Source organism: Pinus tabuliformis, chromosome 3_1 (genome assembly GCF_031772625.1).
Source record: "Pinus tabuliformis cultivar Carrire ecotype Pingquan chromosome 3_1, CPIR1, whole genome shotgun sequence".
In the NCBI taxonomy this organism is placed as follows: Eukaryota; Viridiplantae; Streptophyta; class Pinopsida; order Pinales; family Pinaceae; genus Pinus; species Pinus tabuliformis.
In genome coordinates, this window is record NC_142301.1 from 953,090,147 (window position 1) to 953,099,993 (window position 9,847).

The 9,847-nt window shown below is 32.5% G+C and overlaps 1 pseudogene; it reads right to left on the reverse strand.

Annotated features, from left to right (window-relative positions):
- Positions 1 to 747: 747 nt before the first annotated feature.
- Positions 748 to 6,569, reverse strand: LOC149190952 (ATPase GET3A pseudogene; annotated as a pseudogene).
- Positions 6,570 to 9,847: the final 3,278 nt, after the last annotated feature.

The following is a 9,847-nucleotide window of genomic DNA, read 5'->3' on the forward strand; positions in this document are numbered from 1 at the left end:
ACTCCTAATTTAAGGCCCGACTGCTACATACACTTGTCGAGAAGAAAAAAAACATATTTAAATGACAAACATAAAAAACAAAATAATATTAACTAACTTTTATTCCTAAATCTCCAACAAATTTCTTCATTCCATTAGTCTCATATTTTGTAGACTCTAAACCCTTACTTATCCCCTCTGCTGGTCTTTTATTTATGTTCCTAACCTAACTCTTCTTAATCAATTTCAAAACTAATGTTAAATGGTTATAAAACTATTTATTTTTGAAAAAAAATTAAAATAATAAAATTACAAAAATAGTGGTTTAATATTATATGTAACGTATATAATATTGAAAGAAATCCTTTGTAAATAATAAATAAATCCCCGGCCCTTTTTACATTACGTTTCAAAATTTATGCCAATTCATGCACATATTTCAATTCACCCCAATTTAATACATATGATAGCATTTAAAACTGGATGGAGGTAAAGCATGTCCTAGGTTATCGTCATGCATACATTGGAAAAAACCATTTGTAGTGTCGTGCAAAACCATAAACAACCTCCCGATGGTCCTCTGACAGTTTTCAGAAAAGTGGGGGAGAACCGTTGGAATAAATCTCAATTGTCCATCTTGCAATTTGTTGTTTGGGAAATCCGCTTCCCGACGATTCCCCTCAACATAACCTTCGTGCACTTCAAACTGTCGAGACTTCGTTGATCTGGGCATGAGAATTTATGAGTTGTCGATTACTGTTCAAAGTGTTATATGTCTATTGTCTTATAAAGGGAAAGGAATTGAGGAATGCAAACACAAACAAATGTTTTTTAAATCTGGGTCACGAAACAACTTGTTGACTTATTCAAGCTTTCCCACATAGAAGAAAGAAAGAAAGAAATTATTTTGATGTCCATGAGGCTAAAGATATCCTATGGGACATATTGTTTCTTCATCTGCTTGATGTATTCGGCCCTTTTTTTGTGAAGCTTCAAAATAAATGCTCCCAGCTTCTCGACAAACCCCTCGCTAAATAAATTATCCCAAGAGCTAGCTGCCATCGTATCTGCATAACTTTCCCCATTGTCTTTGAAAGCCTCACATTCTAAAATAAAATGTTTTTTCCGTTTCCACTTTTCCGGAAGAACAAAAAATGCATATTTTTTCCTCCCACACTTCCTTTGGCCTTTTCTAGTGCCCTCTTTCACAACAGAGTTGATGAGAATTAGTCCTTAATTGAGCAAAAAGAATTTTGGCTCTCCAAGAGATATTGGTCTCTATGTATGTTTTTGGTTGATGAATATGAGTGGGATTAAACACTTCAATATAGTAATTTTTCTTTCTTCCTAGCTCCTTATCCCAAGTACACTTGTGGAACTTTTCCATAGCAATTTTTTTTTTTATCTCTTTGTTATTTATGGGACACGCATTCAAGCAAATATCCCATTTACTAAACCATTTGTTATTTTTTTTGCTCTTGCACAATCTATCATTAAAGATAACCTTAGGCCATCTACCCTCGTCCATTTGCTCAAATTTTTTTAAATACCTTACGACTCGCACCATAGCAATTGCTTCAATAGAAGCAGTCCCTGTTTCACTTAACAAGATATCATAAGGAACTGCACTTTTAGCCTTAAATTTGTTTGTAATCAAACGCTTATGAATTTTCTCAATTTGTCTCCACTGCATGTTGGATGTACTGCTGGCCCATAGTTCACAACCATAGAGAATCACCAGAATCACTAGAAGCCCAAAAAGAGTTTGAGTGGTTTTCCAGTCCCATAACTCTACCTCTCTACACCTATTTTGAAAAGCATAAAATGCTTTCCAACCACCCAAAGTTCTTTTCTTTCTACAACCATTCCAGCTTAGATTTCTGTTGAAGTCAATTCCGAGGTATTTTTAATCCGCAGCTTCTTCCAGAATGTTGCCTTCAAAGTAGAATGTATGCTGGTTATGTTTTCTTTTCTTAGAGAAGACCACTACTTTCGTTTTGTTGATATTGACTTGCATCCCCACACTTCTACAAAAATGCTCATGGGATAGTAAGTGCTCTTGCAAACCAAGAGTCGATTTAGCAATCAGAATAAGGTCATCTACATACAAAATAAGTATTATGACAAATTTTCCCAAATAGATACCATCACCCCCTTGGGAATTTAACCACTCCTCAAGCTTATTCGATATATAAACCAAAAAGGGTAGGAGACTGTGGGCAACCTTGCTTGACCCCGATATCACTTCTAAAACTTTCAGAAGTGCCTGCTGAAGTTCTAATTTTGACTTTCACCTCTTCATACAAGCTATGCACAACTGCTCTCAAATGTTTAGGAACCCCAAGTTCCTCTATTCTGTGCCAAAGCTTATCCCTAGGAACCGAGTCAAACACTTTTATGAAATCAACAAAGCAACAAAATACTTCTTCCTTTTTCTCCCAAAATTTTTCAATGATGTGCCTTAAAGTTATACAATGATCAACTATGGAATGTTTAGGTCTAAAACCTGCTTTCCTTTAGCATGCTTATCTCTTTCCTCTACCCACTTTCTAATTTTGTTTTCTAGCATGCTTCCAAATAGCTTTGCAAACAAAGGGTTTATCATGATGGTCCTATAATTGGAGGGATCATTGACATCACCGCTCTTGAAAAGAGGTATTGCCAGACTAGTTGTCCAATTTGTGGGGAGCCCTTGTTGTATGATGTTGTTGAAGATTTTTGTAATGTGAGGTGCAAGAATCTTTGAGCCCCACTTTAGATATTATTCTTGGAGTTCAACTAAGTCTTTTGTTTTTCCAACACCCAACTTCTTGATACCCATCTCTACCTCTTGTACTGTGAATAGTTTAGTATTAGTGTTGACCAAGGGGGGGGGAGGGGGGCGGGTCAACCTTGGGAACCTGCTCATAGAGTTGTCTTGCATAGAAAAACCATTTAGAAGCTGTAATATTATTTCCAATTTGTATCTTTTTTGGTTGGAGCTCATTCCAAAATAATTTGGGATTATTTTTCCCAAGGAAGAATAGTTCTTCCCTCATTGAAACCATGAAATTGACCTTTTTCTTGCTTAATAACTGCTTGTAAGCTTTGAGCTTTATGTTATCCTTGTTTGAATCTTGCCACATTCTCCTTGCCTTTTTGCATTCCTCGTCAAACCAAGCATTAACCAGAAAGCAATTTGTTTCAGACTTTTTAATTTTTTCTCTTTTGCACTTTGCAAGTGCACATTGAATTAAATGTGTTAATTCATGACTATGACGACTGTGAATTGTAACTTTTCTCCTTCTCTAAGAGCCTCTTTAGCGTCATGTTGAAGGTATTACAATTATCTGCCCTGTGGGAGATTTTGTTGGACATGCTGAATTTTTGACTCTAATTGTTTCTTTCCAATCCAAGAGAAACATAAATAAATTGGCTTGTGATCTGATTTCAAGTCCCACAGCTGATCTCCAATCAAAACTTCCTCCATTTTCTCACACAAACCATGCGAGCAAATTACATAATCTACCACACTTGCTCCATTGTAAGTATTGCAAGTGAAATTACCGGACTTTGCCCATCTAGTCAAGCCATTACAAATGACTAAATCAAGCTTTCCCATTATAGCATTTTCTCCAAATTCATCATTTATGCCAAGCATTCTAGCTACATGGCCAATGAGACCTCCATTAGTTTTTCAGTGCTATCATCTTGGTCAACCATTTCGAGGAAGAAACTGTAGCAATCACAATGTATGGCCAGTTGGAGCAATGTCAAAAATTATGACTGAATAATCCATAGTTTGTACCAATTTGAGCATATTTGTGAAGCTCATTACCTCATCTATCTCGCGAATTGCATTTTCAAGCTCAAATACAAAGTTGTTCATTTCCTTCAACATTAGAATCCATCTCCCTGGCATACTGGTTCAAGAATCTTCGCACCAACATGGGAATTTTTGTGAATTTATGTTGAAATGAATTGCTCAAGTTGTGGGTAGGTTCGATTGAAATAATTAACACCAAAGGATGCACTTTGGCCAAAATAATTGTGAGCATTGAACTGCAGGTGGTCTTGTTGACATCGCCTTTTTCTGACAAATAGCAATTCGAGCTCGTCCTGTTCAACTTGCCTCTAGCTATTCACTGCTTCCATCAAGGTTAAAACCAAAAGATTATCTTTACCATTATAGATATGAATCTTGCAACTTCGGTGAAGGTTTAGTTTCACATTTTAATTTGGCCAAAATAATATCAAGGCTACTAGAAGTTGGAAAAATATTCATGTGGGAAATGTCGAAATTATATTTTGGTCTTAAAGTGTCATTGCTCATGATGAAGCCAACAAAAGCTGACAATCCTCTCTATGATTAAATATTAGTCAATAACAGGTTGACCAATGTGTGACCCTCTTATAGAATATTGAAATTTGCTATAGCCCTCAATGAGAGAGAGCTTCAACGCTTTTACAGTGATAATATACCTATAATTTTATGTAACCACTATGTTCTAAATGACCAATAGTGATATGGTTCTTGTGTCGTCCTTTAATTCAGCGATCCGTTTAGTTGACTCCTTTGATAGTTTTCAATTTCGATTTGTAACGAAAACAATTTTAACCGGAAGGAATTAAATTCTTGGTACCATTTTCACACTTTCCCCCGCATAGACTATGCCTTTGATTCTTCTAACAATTTATATGCAAAAGTGAAGTTGTATGGCAGCTATGAACAAGTTATAAATGATACATATGTGGACATTGTGTACACTCCTCTGCCCATATAATATTAAATGGGCTCTCGATCTTAACAGCTAATGAAAGCCATAATGCAATCATACATGGATAATTTTTCCGCTCTAATAATGTGGCCAAGAGGTTGAGATTTTGAGCACTAGAAATACATTCTTTCATTGTATATATTCCCAATGCAACATTTCAACTCGCATTTCTAACATGCAATATAGTACTCAACTCGCAATTCTGACATGCAATATAGTACTATGGTAATTTTTCAATATGGCAATGGTGATGGTAAACACAAACTTCCCAAGTAAAAATGAGAAAGTTGGCACTTGTTTCAAGTATGATCCAAATTGGAATCTTGCTAGACTATCTAATCTAAATTATAGAAAACCAATTGCTCAATATCATTATTGGGCATATTCAACCTTACATAGGCAAAGAAACAATAAATTCCATTTCCTCTTTCTGGAGTTCAACAACACTATATAAAATCTTTAGGCCATCAAAAAAAGGGAGAGCATTGGATAGAAGAATTAAATTCTCCTCAACTAATTTTCATTTTAGACATTAAGCCACCTCCTTTTGTCACACCTAACAAAATCAAACATATATAAATTCCTTGAATAGGCTTTCTTTGAAAGCGCATGAATGCATAGACAAACCATTCAGATGTCCCTCTTCTCAACAACATCTTGTGGAGAGAGCAAATATATACTTGTTAATTCCAACTCCTGAGAGACTTTAAGAATGGCATCAATATTGAATAAGGAAAATATTTATCAATTGTTTGCACCAAATCACTATTATTTTAGATACTTTGAACAATATTTCTCCACCAGCAAGTAAATCCACAACAAAATCCTCATCATGAAATATTTCCGCTAAAACTTGTTTTATCCATATATTTGCTTGTGTCTCTATTGCTACCATGACTGACCTCTGATTTTGTTTCCTTGCTAGACATTATTTGATAAAATCCTATGGGTTATAGGTATGCAAAATTTAGTTAAAATAGAACTAAAGACATCGGGAGCTATGGCAGAGATTCCCCCAGACAACAAAGAAACAAATGTGCAATCATATGTACTTTCCATGAAAACTTGTAAACATGAGAGGTGGAGACAATGGCTAGGGTAAACCTAGCTATAGAGGGAAGATATTCACTCCCGACATCACTCACTCAATATTGATATGTATAATAAATACTAACAACAACAAATTTATGTTAAATTGAAAATAAAATTATAATACAAAAATAAATAAAAATAACTCAACAAACTTACTGTTAAAATTCATTGCACATTTGTCCCAGGGGGCAGCTTAATTGGTGATCAAAGTAATGTGAGTCTTGTGAAAACTGAGATATCCAAGTTTCAAATCCACCTAGTTGTGACCCGGTTTACGGAGAGGGGGAAAATCCATAGACCCCTAAAGGTTTACTAGTAACTACGTGTCAGGTGAGCTATTGGGTTCCCCTAGGATGCAAAATAAAAAACATTGCACATTTCATCCAATGATAATTCATCTGATTTCACACGAGATAATATTGATTGGACAAGTATATCATCCTTCACTCCTTGCATTTATCTCCAAGGTATGATAGTCATATCATCTAGAAGATTCTTGATTTGAGTGTCTATCTTATTGTTTGTACATATTAAGGATTCAGATTTTTTAAATTTCTGATTTTTAATGCTTATATTCTCCCACATGTTGAAAATCTCACTGATTAAATCCCATATCTCTCTAGTTCTAAATTCCAAATGGAAAAAGTTATCCATACCTCTGAATGCATCACTTACACTGCGACCTTTTGCATTAATATTTTCCTCATATAAAAACTTAGACAACCTACTTCCACACAACATTGTTTTCAAAAGCTTTGACTAGAACTTTTCTTATCCCCACCACATTTTTCTTCAAATTCACTATGAATAAATTTGACCGTTTGGATGAAAGTCACAAACATCCTATACTCATTATCTATATTATGATCCCATGCCAATAACTTTGTTTTTGTATTTGTTAAACCAACATAAATGATACATTTCATTGTTTCGAAAGGTGGGTTATTAGGATATTTCTGCATCAATTTTCTTCTAGCCTCTACTAAATGGTTTTCCCCAATTACATAATATGTGTAGTTAAAACTTCTTGATCTATCAAATGTCTCTTTGTTGGGAACTTCAATTGAATCAACAAGAACCACACAGTCAACCACATGTGCATATGAATTGTACCTTATGAACATTTACAAGTTAGGAACATGTAGGTGGTGTGCCTTTCTAATTTGGTATTTAGATTTCCCTTCTATTGGTTTATAAAGATGTCTGACATTTAACTGAAATGTATGACCATCATCAACCAAGTTGTTCTTCCTCAATTGATTTCGAATGGAATTTTGTTTTGTGTTAACAATACCATCCTCTAAATCAACTCATGTTGTTATGATTTCCCTATTTCCTTTAGAGCTTTCACTATGATATTCAGTGACACCCATGATTTTTTCAAAATGACCAACAACATTTGATTTCTTCCTCCTATTATTTAACATATTTTCTTCTAAATTAACAATCTCCTTATCATCAAATGGAATAGAAACATCCATGGGCATTCTTCTTTTTTATTTTTATGGCTCTTCTCCTTTTCAACAAGAGTTCTAACCTCATTGTCACCAATGGCAACATCTTCTTCATCTTCAACTTCCACATGTTCAAAAGTAACATTTATAGCCTTACTAGATTGATGAGTTTTAGTACTTTCTTGATCCCTTGTATTTACTCTTGTAGTTGCAGGTTCTAATGTTTTTCGTTTCTTTTTCTGCTTTATCTGTATAAAAACTATTGATCACGCCCATAATATATGTCTCCGTGTAATAAATTCCCTCCAACTTAATTGAAAGGGGCTTGGAAAATTTTTGTCAAACAAAATATAACATTTCAATCATAAATAAATTATTAAAAAATATAATGATACTTACAATAATGCATAAAACATAAATATATATATGTAAACTTACAATTTCATTCTCAAATGTTCATAACACACAAATATTTGTAAAATATTTTGTTGATTCATAATTTCTCTTTGTAAAATGATGTCTAACTTTTTCATGTGTCTTGGCCTGTTTTACAAGAATTATTTGTATTTGACACCAAACACATGTCTCGTATCTTGCCAACTACCTCATAATTTCCGCCATATTGAAGCTCAACACAATATAGAAATATTTGTCCTCCTTTGTTAATTTGTATATCTTTAATATACCATGTGAAGTCCATTTTATTTTCCTCTAGTGCCATCTTCCATTCTCTAACATTCTTCATTGATTTTCAGGCGTCAGTTGCTTAAATTTGACCATAGGTGTTAGTTGGTTTCTATTGAATAGTATTCATAGAGTGTCCAATTGCAACTCTAGATGTTGTAATGACTATCTTTGATCCAGAAACATTCATAGATACCTTCTTTGATGTCATTTTCCTAAATGAAAAAGAAAATATAAGTTTGATTTTATAATCATAGGAAATTATACTTTTATTATATTTACAAATAAAAATAAAAAAAAGTACACTTTGAGTTTAAACAATGTTAATTATTTTAATATTTAAAAAAATAAACAGGAAAACATCATATAGTCCTAGAAAAACCATTATAAAAATATAAATAGAAAATAAATACCATGTAGTAGCCCGAAGGGTTAGCTCAATTGGCCAAGTTCTTGTTGCTAAAGCACCTCGCTAATGGGAGGTCACGGGGTCAATTCTCCTCGACACCCTCAGAGTTAGGCTCTCCTAATAAGCAACTAGGATATAATCCCTTGAGATGGATCTGCCTAGATATATTCTCAGATTTAAATAAATAAATAACCACAAAAACATAATAGTATAATTAAAAAAAATATCATTAACTTAAATCAATTAAATAAAAAAAATACAAAACTAAAATTAACCAAAAATAAAAACAACATAAAAGATAAAAAATGATAAAACAAATAAGAAAATAAATAAATAAATAAAAACTAAATTTAAAAAATTTAATTAAAAAATAAAACAAAACTATAAATTCAAAAATTAAAAACAAATTTAAAAAATATTAATTTAAAAATTTAAAACTAGAAAAATAAAATTTAAAATCGTATCAATTTTTTTAAAAAATACATACAATATTGTTAATGTTTAGAGGGTGAATGTTGGCTATCAACCCTAAGCGCGCGCGCGCACACACACACACACACACACACATATATATATATATATATATAATTTTTTATTTTTATTTTTTAGATTTTTACATATATATATTAATGGTTTTTCTCAAAACTATAACAAAAAATTAAAAAAATATATATATCACACATATATTGTTCCTGAGGAAATATCCACGCAGATCTATTCAAAGGGATCACATCACATCCCATCGAATTATTAGCAAATTCTAACCCCAAGGGTATCGAGGAGAATTGATCCCATGACCTCCCATTTGCGAGGTCCTTTAGCAACAAAAACTCAACCAATTGAGCTAACCATCAAGGCTAACAAATATATATATATATATATATATATATATATATATATATATATATTCTTAGTTTAAGGTTTTTTTTTTCAAAAGTATTAAAAAAATATTTTTCCATTTCAAAGTTCTCAAAAATATGGTTTTTTTCTCTCCTAAAAATCCTACAGATATGGGTTTCTTTTGGTATTTTTTCCTAAAAATCTTATAAATGTGACTTTTTTTTTTATTTCCCCTTATTGAAAAAATATTAAAAAAAAAAAGGAGAAAATTAGTTAAAAAAAATAAAATGATACTTTCAACAAAAATACAATGAAACATGTTTTACTCAAATTCCTTTTTAAATGGTAAAAATAGAAAGAAAAATAACCTTTTAAATGTGAAAGTCTCACATTGAATGTATTTTTGATAACTTTATACATCCTCCATAAATCGTTCCAAGCTTTTTAACAAATGCCCCACACGGTTTGATGTGATGTGAGAAATAGAAAGGATGAAAGTTAATATATAGCGAAGTTTGTGGGATTACTTCAAGATTTGTTGATTGTTGGAGTAAAATTAAAATTAAGGAAAAATAATATATAGCTAAGATTATGGGTTTAGATTAACTTTTGTTAAAAACACGATAATAAAT